This window comes from Patiria miniata, unplaced genomic scaffold, assembly GCF_015706575.1.
Source record: "Patiria miniata isolate m_02_andy unplaced genomic scaffold, ASM1570657v1 HiC_scaffold_25, whole genome shotgun sequence".
Taxonomy (NCBI): Eukaryota; Metazoa; Echinodermata; class Asteroidea; order Valvatida; family Asterinidae; genus Patiria; species Patiria miniata.
The window spans coordinates 4,276,071-4,294,911 of NW_024037064.1; the positions used below are offsets into that span (position 1 = coordinate 4,276,071).

Below are 18,841 nucleotides of genomic sequence, written 5' to 3' on the forward strand. Positions count from 1 at the left end.
CCTTATGTGGAGGGGCGGAGCTAGATTGCATTTTATGGGAGGGGTGCAGCGTTTCTTTTCTTTCTTAGTATTATAAAGTGGCAACGGGGATGAATAGACTACAATTTCTTATTAAAAACAGTCGTCTTCACTTGTTCCCTGGTGGATTTATCTCAAAAGGCATTTCTGGTGGCCCCACTTCGGTCTGCAAGACAATAGCTTCTTTGATTAATTCAAGACAACTTCAAATAAGTTGAAGTTGTCTTGAATGAATCATTGTTTCATTACATTGTTTTGTTGTGGACCTGTTGTGTTTTGCTGTTGTGGGCTTAGGGACACCACGGTGACTCGTTTGAAAACAAAAAGCCTTTTTAAAATATTTTTCTATCACCCAATGAACACCAAAAAATAGAACTTTACCTATTAACACCCCTCTTCAATTCATCCCCCTTTCATGAATTAATGATACTTGTGTAGGCCCCACTTCCAATAAACAACTCTACTTTAAGAACAAAACGCACTTTTTGTTTGACTTCCCTTCGATATTCCCTAAAAAATGTTTTTGTAAAATTAAATTAAGCTGTCTACATTTTGTTTGGGTGGAGGTGGGCAGGCATGGATTCGGGGGGGGGGGGGGGGGGAGGGGTTTGGGGTCAAAACGCCCCCAGCTCTGTCAATTGTTTTTTGTCATAGAAACTAATTAAAATTAATGCGAACCCCCCCCTCCCCCCTCCCCCCTCCCCCCCTCCCCCCTCCCCCCTCCCCCCCTCCCCCCTCCCCCCCTCCCCCCTCCCCCCCTCCCCCCCTCCTCCCCCTCCCCCACTGTGACACCCCAAATAAATTATACTGGTAATAATATACTGGTAAAATTCCTGGATCCGCCCCTGGTGGGGTTATCAGTGATAGACAAGTTAATTTCAGCGCACTAATCGAAAGCCCGCCCTCTATGGCTACATTTATTAAATAGAGGAATATCAAATATTAAATATTAAATATTTAATAGAGGAATATTCTTAAAAATAGAGGAATATAGAAGTCGCGGCACTCTAAAAATTTCTAAATGGGCGTTGCGGGGGGAGGGGCAGTTATCGCTTGATGAAAAAAAATTGCACCTGTACAAATTTGCATATACATTCCACAAGGGCTATACCAAATTAATGAAGGGAACTCAGTTCAAAATAAAATTTCTTTTTAGCAAACTATTAAATTTGAAGACGATCTTTTCTGAGATACAGGTCTCCAATATTGTTTTATATAAAAATTGTGAGAATTGAAAAAGATGGTATGCAAACATTGTGAATTGGAATAAAAACGACTTTTCCCCAAGCTAAAAAACCTGAAACTACCCCAGCACTAAATGTGCCTGGTAGTTTTCATTGGTGAGTAAGGCGCCGCAGAAATAACTGGTTCGCACTTCCCAATGCTTTTTGAAATCATTGCAATAGTACAGGGACCAGGGATTTGTTCACAAGCCAATCTCACGTGGTTCGTTGCGCGTTCTTAAATTGGCGGGGCACGACGTGGAGGACTTTCGTAAAAACGTCACAACAGTGAAAGTAAGTTTGCCAATTTTGGCCTGAAAAGTTAACCATTTGGCTTTGGAAAGCTAGGTGGAAGTGATTGACCTACTGTAGATTCTTCTGAAGTTATAATTTTTTTTTGCGTATGGAGAACTTTTCCACCCATATGTGCAGAAAATCAAAGCCCTGCATGCTCTGCGGTCACGCACAACGGTGCATTTACCCGGCGACCTGCACAACCCACTGCGTAGACCGGACTATACATAACTCATAAGCAGCCGGTCGATCCTCAGAACAAAAGCGATGTCTGATTTGACAAGAAAAGTGCCCCTTGTTCTTCTCAACCAATCAAAACGTTTGTTACATGAATGGAAAGCTTATTGTGTTATTTTTCAGAAGCCGTGTGAGCAGAGGCGTAGCCAGTCATTTTTTCAGTGGGGGGCGCGGGGGGGGGGGGGGGGGGGGGGGGGCTGGGACATTTCATGGGGGGGCGTCATGTTGATCAATGATAATTTTTTTAGAAACTCAAAATCTCAGTGGAGGGGGGGGCGAATGGGGGGGGGGGGGGCGACAAGGTTTTATGGGGGGCTGTTGCCCCCCCCCCCCCCCCCCCCCGGATTCACACTTGTGCGACTGGGTTCACACTTGTGCTGTTCGAAAAAGTAAACCCGCACCCTCAAAAATCAGGGAATTGTGCTGTGACCTCCATAGGAAACCCAAAATTTCCACTGAGTTACCCATTTTTCAATTAAAAAGTGCACATAATTATTCGCCTTTAATCATGAAGAAGTTATATTCATGTGAAAGAGGAAAATCTGTATTTTGTGATGCGATACAAGGAAGTAAGTTTAACAAACATACTTTCTGGATATTAATGAATTAGTTTGCTCAGAGCGCCCAGTCTTCCCACGTAGACAGAGCTTCACTAGTGGCGAGTGAGCAAATGCTCCATTGTTCTCCATATGGGTGTCACAGTGGGGGGGGGGGGGGGGGGGTTGACTTATATTTTAGGAATTTGTATGACAATTTTTTTTGGGGGGGGGCAGAGCTAGCTGGGGGGGGGGGTGGTTGTCCCCCACAACCCCCCCCCCCCTGGATCCACGCCTGCATTTACAATGCATGCTGGGCATGGATAAAAACATGAATTTTAATCAGACTGTCTTTTTCATTGACATTCAAATTTGGCAGTTGGAGTATATTTAGCCGGCACCGGCTTTCTTTAAGCGAACGATATTTTGCCGAATAGGCACTGAACATCATGCGCAGTGACATATAACATAGTACCTTCGCTTGTACCCCCACCCCCCTTCCTGCAAACAGAACGCTTGTCAGGGCTGACGTCATTTGAGCTCTCATTGGATAGATTTGCGTGACCTGTGACGTACATGTAGAACGCGTCACACAAACTAACTTCCGGTGCCCATCATGCGTAGTGCGTGCTAGCTGCATGTGAAGGTTAGTCCCATAAATGTGACAGTAATACTGGACTTCCTACTCTGATTAATAGGGAGGTAGACCAGTACACCGTCACATTTATGGGACTAATAAATTACAAAGTCTAAATGTGAACAATAGAAACTAGACAAAGTTTTACAATGTCAGGTACATGTACCAAGTGTGGCCTTTATTTACGGAGGTAGTCCGGTAAATTGGCCACATTTATGGGGCCAGACATTTGAGCAGCTATGAGGGATGACACCTTCTTGAATGTTTTGTTGATTATTTTGTGGAAAGAGGGCATGATGTCTTTGATTTATTGGGGAAATTATGGGGTCAATGACGAAGACAACCAGAAAACAGGCTCAAAAACCAAGATGGGGACAGTGAAACTCGATGCAATGAAGGCTCGATGCTGATTATGCTGATTGGCTGGATAATTTTTTTTTAACATGTAGTTATCAGCCAATCAGCATCGGGCTAAGCTTTCATTCTGTCTGGCTTGCACACGTGTTGTGAGAAGTACAATGTGCACTTTGTCTCTGATTGCAAAAAATGGGGAAAGTCACATTTTCTTTGAAAGTGTGTTTCAAAATTCCAACAAATATGAGTAAATCTGAAGACAAAAGACTGCCCTGCAAAAGTCACTTTGGTGCTGAACAGTCATTTTAACCGGAACTTGTTAAAAATAGAGGTGTCCTGAAGATGACGATTACCCAAGTCTCAGTACATAATGTAAGCCCCATCTGAGTCACAACTGCGCGTGTGCACATCACATGACAACAATGGTCTGTGGATAAACAAGCGGAAAGACTTCCACACCCCACCTGGACATCACTTGACGCACTGTGCACAAACCCTTTGAGACTGGTCTGAAAAAAGTCTGTGTTTTTTCAGTAAATACTTTAATTTCCCTGCAAAATTTTACTTTTTAGGGCATGTTATTGGAAAAATTAATGATGTCCATGCATGTATAATGGAATTCTTTCCTTATAGTAAAAAAGAAGATGGAACTTTTGTTTCCACCCTAGTTGCAGCATACACATATGATCAGTACAAAACAACTTAAACCATGGTGCCGTTAAACAATCAACATTTTGCATCTACTTCACAAAAAGAACTTTTCTTTGATTTCGTTGGTACCCCGCTATGATTTTGCATGCCTGTGGTGAACTTTCGATCCATAGACCCTAATCGTCATGTGATGTGCGCACATGCAGTTGTATGAAGGACATTTAATATTAGGTCAGGGAGCCAGACGATGCTGTAACGATAGCTGCAACAGTAGCCCCTGCATTATTTTTAACATTTTGGACATGATCTGGCGATAGTACTTACAAGGCGTTTCAAATAATTAACAACCCAAACATTTGCCAACAAAAACATCAGATTTCACCCTCAAAACGTCCACAGAATTACTACATACGCCACCTGAGATACAATCACAGATTTATGATTTTAAGATCAAGATATTAAACGATACTTACAGTCTGGATGAAAGTGAAATACCGTTTATGAATATCGGCGAGGGCTCCATTGCGAATATCTTGCGGACATCATTTTCCAATTTTTCCTCCTTTCTTTTCCAATTTCAGTAAACTATGGCGACAGGCGTCCAACATGACCTGATGAAGCAGGCACAGTGCTTTTGGTCAATGCTGGATGAGCTTGCAGAGACCGATGAAGATGCATACAGGAAGTTCATGGCCACAAACCTCTAAAGAGGACAGCAAGAATTGACACCGGCCAAGCCATGGATGTGTGTTAAGACCCGTATCATGGTAGGTTCACTTAGGCTGAATATATGTGTGTGTTTACGGTAACATCCTAACAATTATCCAGGTTGGTAGGTAGGACAATGATTTTGTTTTTAAATTTCTTTATGTTTGTCTGTCAGTCGAAATACTATTACTTTGGTTATTATAGGGTACATACCCTTCACAGGTATTCTGTTTAATTAACCGGTTTAATTGTTTAATTTTAATAACCATCAACACACCACAATACTCACATAGGGGCAATTCCGTAAAATCCAACGGACCAATCGGACCACATGATGTACATGTACAATGTCGTTAAGGTGGTGGTACGTTTGTTTGGTCTGTAATATTTTTTCTACTCATTAGATGTCACATTATTAGTGATCTATCACATTCATTTTTCCAACAGCAGCTCATTCAAGTGTCTGACATTTATGCCCAAATTTACGGAATCGGCGACAGCGAAGACCTTTTTTCATTTTCAAAATGTACTTTCGTTTCAAAGATTCAAATTCAGCAAATGGTCAGTGAGGGATGCCAAACACAAGCAAGTGAAGATGACGTCATTACACGGCGCCCTCTTGTGTCACGTCAAAAAAAGTTAATTTTTGTAAACCTTCCTATGCAAACATACATTTTGTGCCAAGTAGTCCTTTCAGTCCAAATCAATCAAGTGGCTGTTTTCAACAGTTAAGAATTCCCAGCCTACACGGGTGCGGATCCAGAGGGGGGGGGGGGGGGGGGGGTTTGGGGGGTCAAAAAAAAAACCCCAGCTCTGTCAAACATTTTTTTTTCAATAGAAATTCATGAAAAAAATGCGAACCCCCCCCCCCCCTCCTGCTCCGACGCCCAAATTTTGTTTGCTAGTGATAATACAGATAGTACAGAGCCAGCTTGGTTATTTTTGAAGTTGCAATCAAAGTAAGGGTGTCATTTGTTTTGGGACACCCTGTACAACACAGTTTCCAAAAGTCTATAGTTTGGTAATCCCCACAAAATGTGAACGAAATTACATATTGGATGTGTGCTGTATGCTGTCAGCCAATCACTCATTAAAGACAAACAGATTGAGTTTGTCTAAGAAAGACTTTGTCACTGAGGTGAGTACATGTACTCCAACAGAAATGAAAAGCACCAGCAATAGTCCCATATCGCCATTATTCCTTTCACCTGGTGTGCTAATCCGTAAGCAGCGGGGCAGCACCAAATATGGGATTGTGTGGGGCAGCTTTTTCATTGGGTATTGTTGGCAGAATTTGCATCAAGGTCTGTGAGAGTCAATGGTGGATGACCTGAGAATACAAACCCAATAAACGGGGCAGTGACGTTGGAACGAGGAATGCTGAACTTGAATAGATTCTAAGCTCTCTGGCTCGCTGTAGGTAAACTATTGGGGAATACCCCCGGTACCAATTTGTACAATCAACAATATAGTCTGGGTATTCAGTTTATTTCTCATAAACTGAGTGTACAATTTTACGTGCTCTATGGCAAAGCTTAGATTGTCAGAATAACCTAGGGGTCAGCCTAATTTAAAGATCTACGTGTGCACCAATAGGATGGTATGTTCAGTGTGACCGTGAGTGTGTGCAGGAGAAATAGGCCAATCAAACTACAGGGTGGCACAGCACAAACGCATGGCAATTGCTGAATTCTTCTGAGTAACTACCCAGCATGATGTCATCGGGACTATAAATAGGGGCTGGGCAGAAGTGGTTTTATCATTTGCGCGCCTTCGCCTTTGAGAGTAACTTGGATTCTGTTCTTGTCAATTACGCTCTACACCTTTTTAGTATTGCAATCTTAGATTTGGTTTCTGGAAGAGTTTAGCATTGATTGTTTGTGAGGCAAGCCACAGTTGTGTGTGTAGTGCTGTGTACAGGGGAACAGTTTCTGTTGGTGAGTAGTCATTCTTTCTTTTTTGTGTGTGGAATCATTTATTGACAATTCATGTTGCTAGTAGGACTGCTGTTTGCAGAGTCAGAAATGGGGTAAAACTTTTGAGTGCAGTTTACAATTTACCGATCAGCTATTGGACGAGGGTTTGGTTCGCCAGTCGATTTGATACCAGTTACCAGTCACTTCAGATGATATCATAGCTAGTCGTATGCTGGTGTCCTACCGGTACATGTAGTCACTGTGACAAATTGGCAAAGGGTTTTAGGTTTAAATTGTGATTGTGTTTGGTACGGCAACTTGTAGAAGATAACGTGAAGTTTTGATTCAAATGCTAAAGCTGTTGTTGTCACATGGGGTTGAACTCCTGTCAGCAGTATTATAGTGTAGTCCACCGAGTTGAGTCCAAGCAGATGGAGTCCAATCGAGTCCAGTCTTTTTTCCAGAAGTCAAGCTATTAAAGTCAAAGTTTCATAATTGAGTCCAAGCTAAATCCAAGCCTAGGCATGAAAACACATTCAGACCAAATCACTTACCATGAGCAGTGTTTAAGGGACAACATACAGAGAACAGTTTGTGTAATTATAACATCCTGCTGCATATATATTGCTTCATAATCTGCAGTGAATATCGTGTGATGATGGTTCTATAAGTTTATTTGAGACGCCTACTGAGCTTGTCTACAATTATGTGAAAATGTGAAGTTAAATGCGGTCATTTAACAATTAGCAAATACATGTACTGTGATGTGGGAATTTTTTATTGTAATGGATTTTCTACTTGTACCGTAAGTTATAATTTAACGAAAAAAGTATACATGTTCTATTTTAAAGCCAGAGTCCATCATCCAAAAAGTAACTGGTGAAAAACATACTGATTGAAAGATAGTAAGGGGACTAAACTCCTTGTGAAATTATTCTTTCTGACAAGCTGTCATTTTAAAGAAATCACCAAAAGAAGGCCTTTCCAACGTCTTAAGAAGCACCGTTGGAAATTTCTGTTAACTAGTAGTTCGTTTATTCAGCGAAGTGCGTGCAAGCGTTGACACAATGCACACGCGCATGGTTGCTATAATTCGTCGGATCGGTGCGCAACATCGCTTAGCTGCAATCGGCTCAGTGAGAACTGTTTCGGACGCTGAATTCAGGCCCGATTCAAAACATGATTCAGCAACTTTTGATTCGAAATTAAGATCGTAGAATGTTTCTTGAAATACACAGCTGAAGCTGAGCTGAAACTTCATCAGGTCAGTTGTTCAGCACCCTTCTTTAGATTTTGAGCACTTTTGTTGCTTCAAATGAACAGAATGCGCAAATTACAAATGATGGGTTATATCTTTAACCGTGTGCAAATTAATTCATGCGATGTACATGTAGGCTGCTGATGCTGTGAGCCAATCACTCATTACCAAAGAAAAACATGTTTGAGTTTGCCCACGGACCATTGTGGTCCATGGTTTGCCTAGTACAGTTTTTTTCACAATAGGTGAGTGCTCCAAACGAAATGAAAAGCACAGGCAATAGTTCCATATCGCCATTACACACATACATGTACACTCAACCAGAAAAGAAATCCCCCCAATACTTTTTGTCTCACTCTAAAACTACTGCACATCTTTTGCTCAAATAGTGACAAGTACAGAAATTCCTTAGCAATCCAGCCATACTCTTTATTTGGCACAAAATAGCGATAATGTCCGTTCACAAAGTGTACGAGCAAGTTGAGTGTGAACATTTCGTCTCTAACGCAATCTTCCAACAAAAAGTTGTGTTGGTTATGTTTTTACCCTTTCCTTTACTGAACCTCAAAGAACATGCAAAGTACATTTATGCAGTAAAGGAAATGGTGAAAAAATGTTAAGAAAAATTTGTTTTAAGAATTTTTTGTTGGAAGAGATGAAAGAGCGTTCGAGACAAAATGTTCACACTCAACTTGCAGGTGTACAAAAGTGCAAATTTGTTTCGGTATCATTTGTCATAAGTTGTATAATTTTGTACACATTATCGCTGTTTTAGGGCCAAATTAAGAGTATGGCTGGATTGCTAAGGACTTTATGTACTGATTAGTCATTATTTGAATGAGAGGTGCCTAGTAGTTCTTGAGTTAAAGACAAACAAACTTGAGGGGGGGACTTTCTTTTTTGGTTGAGTGTGTACAAGTTTTACCTGCAGGGTGTGGCACATGTACATGTACATGTATATTATCCGTAAGGCATACATGTGAGTAGCAGGGCAGTGCGCCAAATATGGGATTGTTTGTGGCAGCTTTTTCATTGGGTATTGTTCATACAATTTGCATCAAGGTCTGTGAGAGTCAATGGTGGATGACCTGAGAATACAAACCCAATAAATGGGGCAGTGACGTTGCAACGAGGAATGCTGAACTTGAATAGATTCTAAGCTCTCTGGCTCGCTGTAGGTAAACTATTGGTGAATATACCATTGTGCTTTCAACAATATAGTCTGGGTATTCAATTTATTTCTCATAAACCAATTGTACATGCTCTATCGCTAATATAGAGTGGGTGTTTTTGCTGTTATTGAGTTGAGTAACATGTACAGGCCAAGGTACTTTATTTTGGAGGAGTGGTAATTTCTCTTGGACACAATAAACAAGTTTTGTCTTCACAGACGTGTACCAGTAAAGGGCTATGAATGTGCATGTCAGAGCCCTGAGAACAGTTCAAATTACTGAAAAGGCTACCCTGCTGAAATGAAAACAGTATACTTCAAAAGATGTTACTCTATTCTGTAATTAGGACTTGTTTGATAAAAAAAAAGGTTTTACGCAAAACAGGATGTTTGACAACTTTCAAATTGTAGTTTGTGTTGCATGTTGCCCCGTTGCTCAAAAGGTAGTGAAGCAGTTTCAATTTTCGTGGTATATACCGACCCACAGGGGATCTGACAATTGCCCAGTTCTCTTTTAATATCTCTCTGAGCATGACGTCAGTTTCACATATAGATAGGAGCTGGGCGGAAGAGGTTCTTTCATTTGATAGTAACAGTGGATCCGCTCTTATTGATTCTGAACTGTACATTTTCAGTATTGCAATAGATTTCAGGCATGCAACTTTTTTTTCGGAGCAGCTGATTTCCTTTCTTTTTTTATTCTCATTTCATTCTGCCTCTCAAAATTGAAAAACACAAAGTCTTCTGAATTTCGGGATTTCTGTTTTTTGTGGTGAATTTTGCATGCCTGGGATTTAGTTTGTGGAAGAGATAAAAGCATGATTTATTAGCAAGCCACAGTGATACATCTGTTTTGACGACTCAATGAAAATCCCTTTAATCATCTCGGTGAGTAGAATTGACGTAAATTCTGCCAATGGGAAGACAGGTTTTAAACTGAGTGCACATTTTCTTTGATTTCATTCTAATTGAACCACAGATGGCCCTGCTTAGATGATTCATGTAAGATATGCCATTTGTAACTGCTGGCAAGTGATGGACGGCCTTTTTTCCCTGGCCCCCCACTTTTACTTTTTTGTAAACACAATGGAGACATTGAGTCTGCCATGCAAAAAATGTTATACGGAGATGACGCTGATACTAAGATACATGTAGGTACATGTAGTAGAGTCAAGGCTTGGCAAGTTGGCATGACCGGATGTGGGATACTTCAACTTAAGGTTTCTCCTTGCGGCAATCAATCTTAAAGGAAAGTTCTGGGCTCTGTTGGAATAGAAGAAAATCGGGCACTCTGTGTACTAAAATAATATGCATATATGTGTACATGCCATAATAATTGATCAAGCCAGCAATTACTATTGTAATTATTTTACTAATATGAAAGTGAGTTCAGACTCTGCCAAGGATGCTAAGAAGTAGTTTCCTGCATAAAGTATGTTCACCATTTTCTTGTGACCCTACTTATTTCCTTTTGTAGACACCAGTGGGGTATATGGGGGGGGGGGGGGGGAGGCTAAATCCTACAACACTTGAGGGTGGGGAGGCGGGTGTGCATGTGGTTGTCCAAAGTTTGATGTGTTGCCATGGTTAATTCCCTTCCAGACAGTTTCTTGTGTTAAATGTACCATCAGCAAATAATGAGTATTGACATTCAGACTCTGATACGGAGCATGGGGGTTAACTAGGAGAGGGAAAACATGGGCAGGGATGCCCCTCCCTCAACACTGCTGTTTTAGAGGTTTTTAGCACAATGCAGGTTGTAAAAATAGGGTTTAAGTTCCTTCCCACACAAAGTTAACTGTTATGTCTTTATATCCAAACAGTAATGGACGTGTGAACTCCTTCACTGCCACAGTCGGCTACAGAGTAACGCCTTTCATGGGTTAAAGGTGAGTGAATTAATAGACCTACATGTATTAGACATCATGACGTCACGCTTTGTTCACATGTGTGCTTTCCTATGGGAGCTTGGTGGCTCTCTTGCCCACCTGACTCCCATAGGAAAGCACACATGTAAACAAAGCATGATGTCAATAGGTCTATTTTGACTGCAATTTCCCTTTCTGCTGATAAGGAATATACCGGTACACCTTTGTTTAAATCTTTGTGACTGAATGATGATGTGATTCGTAAAATAAACTGGGTGTCCAATTTCAAGTTCAAAGCTCCAAGATGCTCAAACACAAATAAAAAAACTACTTTGGACTTTTATTGTCAAGGTGTCAGAAAGGTTTTGCTGGTCAGGTCATGTAGCAAGATTTTGTAAATTTTGTTCATGCAATTTTGTGTACGAGCAAGTTGAGTGTGAACATTTGATCTCCAAAGCAATCTTCCAACAAAATTTCATAAAATTAATTTCAAGTTTTGTTGGTTATGTTTTTACCCTTTCCTTTACTGAACCTCAAAGAACATGCAAAGTACATTTATGCAGTACAGGAAATGGTGAAAAAATGTTAAGAAATCAATGTTAAGAATTTTTTGTTGGAAGAGATGAAAGAGCGTTCGAGACAAATAATGTTCACACTCAACTTGCAGGTGTACAACAGTGCAAATTTGTTTCGGTATCATTGGTCATAAGTTGTATAAATGTGTACACATTGTCACTGTTTTAGGGCCAAATTAAGAGTATGGCTGGATTGCTAAGGACTTTCTGTACTGATTAGCTGTTATTTGAGCGAGAGGTGCCTAGTAGTTCTTGAGTTTAAGACAAACAAACTTGAGGGGGGACTTTCTGTTTTGGTTGAGTGTGTACAAGTTTTACCTGCAGGGTGTGGCACATGTACGTGTATATTATCCATAAGCCATACATGTAAGCAGCGGGGCAGCACCAAAATAATATGAGATTGTTTGTGGCAGCTTTTTCATTCAGTATTGTTGGCAGAATTTGCATCAAGTCTGTGAGAGTCAATGGTAGATGACCTGAGAATACAAACCCACTAAATGGGGTAGTGACGTTGCAACGAGGAATGCTGAACTTGAATAGATTCTACGCTCTCTGGCTCGCTGTAGGTAAACTATTGGTGAATGTACCATTGTACAATCAGCAATATAGTCTGGGTACAATTTATTTCTCATAAACTGATTGTACGCGCTCTATCATGTCTATGGCTATTAAATACAGGTGCATGTTTTTTTTGGCTGTTGTTGAGTAACATGTACAGACCACCTGAGTTGAGGCCCAGCAGAATGAGTCCAATTTCAGTCTGGTCTTTTTCCAGAAATCCGGCTACATTGTATTAAAGTAAATGGTTGATTCTGTGCTATTTAAATCCAAGTCTACATGAATGAAATCTTATTCAGACCACATCATGAACTATGAGCAGTGATTAAGGGACAACATACAGAGAACAGTTCATGAAATTATGACGTCCTGCTGCATAGTTTCTTGATAATCTGCAGTGAATATCGTGTGATGATGGTTCATATCAATTTACTTTAAGTTTATTTGAGATGCCTACTGAGCTTGTCACAATTATGTTAAAATGTGAAGATAAATTAGAACCATTGTTGAGTATACTGCGATGTGGGAATATTTTATCCTAATGGATTTTCTACTTGTAAGTTATAGTTTATTCATAAATACCTCAGACAGTTTAGCTATTCCTATTGGTCGAGAGCCCGTCACGTGGCCGGTCTTAAATGGATGATAAAGACATGGCTAGCTGGTCTTAAACACTTTTCCAGTGTCACAATAAAATGTGGACTCCTAAAAATCCAGTGCCTCTTACCGTTTCATTGGTTGAACGTTCACAATCCTCACGTAGGCATGCGCAACACTACCAGCGAGTCAGAATTTTATAGTTCTAAATACAAAACGCAACGCCTCAGGTGCGTTCTGCGCGACATCGCGCAGAACATGCTACGCGCGCGTCAACCTCCATAAAAAGGTTGTTTACATCTTACTCTCCAGCTGAACACTCCATTATTTTGCTAGAGGGATGTTTCAAAAAGCATGAAGTGAACTTGTTGAACAAAATCGGGATTTTGTGAACGAATTATTTGATATTTTTTTACCGAAAAGGTATTTATGAATGGGAATAAATATGTGCTCGGTCGGTATTTATCACTCTGTTTAATACCGCTTACAGTCTGGGTGCTGATAATTACCCTCGCCTCCGGCTCGGGTAATTATCAGCACCCAGACTCTAAGCGGTATTAAACAGAGTGATAAAAACCTCCGGAGCACACATTTATTCCCTTAATAAAAAAAGTACATGTGTTTTCTAATTTAACTGTGTGCAAATTATAAAAAAAAGGCGATGTACATGTACATGTACATGTACATGTACATGTAGGCTGCTAATGCTGTGAGCCAATTTACCAAAGAAAAACATGTTGAGTTTGCCCACGGACCATTGGGGTCTGTGGTTTGCCTAATACAGTATGTTTCACTGAGGTGAGTTCTCCAAATGAAATGAAAAGCACCTGCAATGCATGTAGTTCCATATCGCCATTGTATCTTTACCTGCAGGGTGTGGTATTTATTATCCGTAAGGCATAAGCAGCGGGGCAGCACCAAATATGGGATTGTTTGTGGCAGCTTTTTCATTGGGTATTGTTGGCAGAATTTGCATCAAGGTCTGTGAGAGTCCATGCTGGATGACCTGAGAATACAAACCCAATAAACAGGGTAGTGACGTTGGAACAAGGAATGCTGAAGTTGAATAGATTCTAAGCTCTCTGGCTGGCTTTAGGTAAACTATTGGTGAATATACCATTGTACAATCAACAATATAGTCTGGGTATTCAATTTATTTCTCATAAACCAATTGTACATGCACTAACGCTAATATAGAGTGGGTGTTTTTGCTATTATTGAGTTGAGTAACATGTACAGGCCAAGGTACTTTATTTTGGAGGAGTGGTAATTTCTCTTGGACACAATAAACAAGTTTTGTCTTCACAGACGTGTACCAGTAAGGGCTATGAATGTGCATGTCAGAGCCCTGAGAACAGTTCAAATTACTGAAAAGGCTACCCTGCTCAAATGAAAGCAGTGTACTTCAAAAGATGTTACTCTATTCTGTAATTAGGACTTATTCGTAATTCGTTCGAACGAATTACTAATTCGTGCGAACGAATTCGTAATTCGTGCGAACGAATTAGTAATTCGTGCGAATGAATTAGCAAATGCCAAAAAAATTTTCCACCCTGTCCCTTCCCGGGCTTCATAGTATTGCAATAGATTTCAGGCATGCAACTTTTTCTCGGAGCAGCTGATTTCCTCTCTTTTTTATTCTCATGTCATTATGCCTCTCAAAATTCAAAAACAAATTTTGGAATTTCCTTTTTTGTGTAATGAATTTACATTTGCATGCCTGAGATTTAGTTTGTGGAAGAGATAAAAGCATAAATCCTACAACACTTGAGGGTGGGGAGGCGGGTGTGCATGTGGTTGTCCAAAGTTTGATGTGTTGGCATGGTTAATTCCCTTCCAGACAGTTTCTTGTGTTAAACATACCATCAGCAAATAATGAGTATTGACATTCAGGCTCTGATATGGAGCATGGGGATTAACTAGGAGAGGGAAAACATGGGCAGGGATGCCCCTCCCTCAACACTGCTGTTTTAGAGGTTTTTAGCACAATGCAGGTTGTAAAAATAGTGTTTAAGTTCCTTCCTACAAAAAGTTAACTGTTATGTCTTTATATCCAAACAGTAATGGACGTGTGAACTCCTTCACTGCCACAGTCGGCTACAGTGTAACGCCTTTCATGGGTTAAAGGTGAGTGAATTAATAGACCTACATGTATTAGACATCATGACTTCACGCTCTGTTTACATGTGTGCTTTCCTATGGGAGCTTACCCACCTGGCTCCCATAGGAAAGCACACATGTAAACAAAGCATGACGTCAATAGGTCTATTAATGACTGCAGTATTATTTTTTCTGCTGATCAGGAATGTACAGCTTTTTAAAATCTTTGTGACTGAATGATGTGAGTTTTAAAATAATCTGGGTTTCCAATTTCAAGTTTCAAGCTTTAAGATGCTCCAATAAAAAAATACTTTAGACTTTTATTGTCAAGGTGTCAGAAAGTTTTGCTGGTCACGTAGCAAGATTTTGGGTGGGGTGTTAACAAAACTGCTGGCCATGTGCAGAGAGCACAATCTGCATGTTGATCATTATCAGCGGCTATAACCCACTACCCTTCTTTGCCTTCTGTCCTCCACGCCCTTTTTGACCGATGGACTAGCTGATCAACCAATCAACAACGCCCTACTGACCAATCGACAGAGCAACCAACTGATCGACTGAACGACAGATTGACTGACCAACCAACGGACCGACCAACTGACTGACTGAAATATATAGCAGGCATGCAACTTTTCCTCGGATCTGCTGATTTCCTTGTTTTTTTTGCTAGAACTCATGAATGCCATCACAAATTGCAAAACACTGTCCAAAGTCTTGTGTGGTACGGAAATCCCTCGTTTTTTTTTTAATTCCCAGTTGCATGCCTGATTGGTCGACCAACTGAGCGATGGACTGATTGACAGCCCGAAAGCATCCATTTTGTGATTTTACATGATTGTACTTACAGTACTTTACACTCACAGGATTACTAAGTTGGACTACCGAAGCTGTCTGTAACTAAACTGTGCCCACATCACCAGCGCTAAATGGCAGAACCACCGGCTAAGAGAGTCAGAAGAGGAAATGAGACACAAACTAACCCTGGTCCAAGCACAGCACGAGACAGTCAGGCAGCTGCAACCCAACAACTACCGGCTGATGGAGTGAGGGATGATCATGCGACTCAGTCCGGCAGCAGACAGCCTTCCCAGCAGGAACCAACAAAACAACCACCGCCGCAACTACAGCCAAGACTGGGTGAGACACATACATTTGTCTGTAAACCCTGCATGTTATGACTCCCCTGGCCCTGATATCGGTTCACTGACAGCATCCTTCCCCTCCATCCTTTGCTTTGACGCTATTAGGCACAATATATAGCATAGCAGAGTCCCTGAAACAAGGGGGACCACACTGCAGACTAGCCCCTGTCACCACATGGCGAATTTTACTTACTATCTGGATGAAAGTGAATTTTTCCGTTCAATTCCGAGAACTCCCCTCGCATTTGCGTACACGTTGATTCGTTTGACTGGCAAGGCAGAGACGAGGGGAGCTCTCAAGATTGAATAGGAAATGTCACTGTTCATCAAGATCGTTAGTAAACCTTACTTTGATCTTAATCCTCAATCTCTCCTTCAAGTACTTGTATCTGAGGTGGGGTATCTGATTTTGTGGCTGTTTTGAGGGTGAAATACGAAGTTTTTGTTGGTTCATTAATTATGTGTCACACAGTGGCTGCCATTTTGCTTGGACACTAATTCTAGATCATATCCAAATGTTAAAATGTATATTTTAACAATATTTTAAACCAATATTAGGTTTTTGCCCTTCACCAACACATAGACAGGTCTAAATTGTAAACACTACATGTATATTCAATGTGTTACCTCCCGAGTGAAAGTTGGAACAAAAATAATTACAACGCATTTTGAAAAGACAAGATAACATGCATAAGCTAAAATATGGCCCCTGAACATGAATACAAAAAGTCTGGAAATATCGCCAAAAGAAAAGTCACAAATTCAGAGTATTTTAACTGTTTCTTTTGGCTCGGTCCATTAAGCAACAGTCCATCATTTGCAGCCATCCAAAAAGTAACTGACAAAGTTATTGTTGAAAATCATACTTGGTTGAAAGATAGTAATGGGACTAATCATATTCTCTCTGGCAAGCTGATACGTCTTAAGGTGCATCGTTCTAAATTTGCATTAGTGGTTCGTTTTCAATTCGGTGAAGCGCGCGCAAGTGTTGACACGACACACATGCGCACGCTGTAGTTATAATTCGTCGGTTCAGTGCATGACATCGCATAGCTGCAATGGGCTAAATGAGAACGCTGAATTCGGGCACAATAGATCCTATAAATATTGTTTAACTCGGAATATACAGCATTCACTGAGCTGAACTTCATCAGGTTAGTTGTTCAGCACCCTTCTTTAGATTTTGAGCACTTTTGTTGCTTCAATCTTCAAACGAACATAATGCACAAATTACAAATGATGGACTGTACCTTGAACAGCGGCCATCCCCCAGCAAGGTCATTGTCACGCAGTGAAGACCACGTCCTAAACCCCTAAACTGAACAGTGTCTTCCTGGAATGACATCACAGCAACAGCACCCTCAGTTGTCCGGAAAAGCATGGAACTTTTCAATCAAATTTATATAATAGGGATGTCAAATAGTTTTCATACATTTAAGGGAGTAGAAAGTTGCACAAATTGTGTGCCTAAGAAATAAGAAAAAATCACCACATAGACCCTTTAAAAATGAAATCTGGATACGTACATTTAAATCCCAGGCAAAACTTCTCAATGTACATTTTACTGCATGTAATTGGAAATTTTAACCAATCAAAAATGTTAAGGAATATAGGGAAAAAAAATAAACCTGTTTACAGAAGAAAAATAATAGGTCGAAAACTGGGCATGCAGATTATTCAGTTTTGATGAATTGCAGCTTGAAAGAATTGTTATGAATTATGTTCGTGTATACTTAATAAATAGTTTACTCATAATAATTGTATGATTTCTTTTAGAAATTACCAGTCTCCAGGGGCCAGGTACCTTTGAGGATTTGCAACAGGAAATTATTGACAACTACAAGCAAACTGCAACGACTATTCCTGCACACCCTACACTGCAGTCACGTCCAGTGGGTATTGAGGAATTCTTTATTCCTCTATATCTAAAAAAGAACATTCCAGGCAAAACAAAATCAGAGAGGTCGGTGAGTTTACCAGAAGGAAAATTATTCTTGGATGAAGCACTATATGACATTCTCAATTCCTTGGATGATTTGTTCAATCAGGAAAAAGTTAAGGAAATCAAGATTCTTGTTGTTGGCGGGGCCGGGACGGGTAAATCAACTCTGTTAGTGAAGGTTGCAAACTCGTGCATCACACATTTTAGTTCAAAATTATTTCTTGGTAGATTCACGCTTGTGCTTTGGATAAAGCTGAGGCAAATGCAGCAATCTAGTTGTGTCTTGGATGCCATATTTGACCAAATTCTAGCACTTAACACCAAACTGAGGAGACAAGAAGTGAAAGGGTTCATTGATGACCATGAATCAGGCATTGCTTTGCTGTTGGATGGATTAGATGAAATTCCGTCTCATGTTTTGCACTCTAAGGAGGGCGTGTACAGGGTTCAGGATATCTTACACAGCAGAGTCCTTACAAAAAGTTTTGTGTTGGTAACTACTAGACCACACATGACTGAATATGTATTGAGGAGTCCCCAAAAGTATGCAGTCATTGAGGCATGTGGCTTCACAGCACAAGACAGAGATCAGTACATCAGATTAAACCTTTCTGATGATGCTGACATGGGAAAGGCATTGGTTTCATATCTGAAAACTAATCGACATCTTTGGGAAATGTCCCAAGTTCCAATCATTTCCCAGATGATGTGCCTTGTTTGGAAGAATCAAAAGTCATTGCCTGAGAGAATGACTGAGCTGTTTGCAAAGTTTGCAAAGGTTCTTTTCATTCGCCGCAATGAAGGTGATCAGCAATTGATGTCCACTATGATGTCCATCATGATGTCCATCATTGATGACTTGGGGCGTGTTGCATTGCAAGGGTTACAAGACTCTAGCGGGGAAAGACTCATGTTTGATGAAACTGAATTTCAGGATTGTCAGTCTGCCTTAGCTGAGGGTTGTCGTGTGGGTTTCGTTCAATGTGAAACGTTCACATGTGGTCTGGATGTAAAGGTGTTGGTCACTTTCCCCCACAAGTCCATCCAAGAATACTT

General features: G+C 40.6%; 1 long non-coding RNA gene across 1 annotated transcript; it reads left to right on the top strand.

Moving 5' to 3' along the window:
- The first annotated feature begins 1,450 nt into the window (after nt 1-1,450).
- Nucleotides 1,451-16,088, top strand: LOC119732809. Its single transcript, XR_005271601.1, has 4 exons — nt 1,451-1,535; nt 4,532-4,717; nt 10,827-10,892; nt 15,565-16,088. It is a non-coding gene; the product is annotated as an uncharacterized LOC119732809 (long non-coding RNA).
- The last annotated feature ends 2,753 nt before the right edge of the window (nt 16,089-18,841 follow it).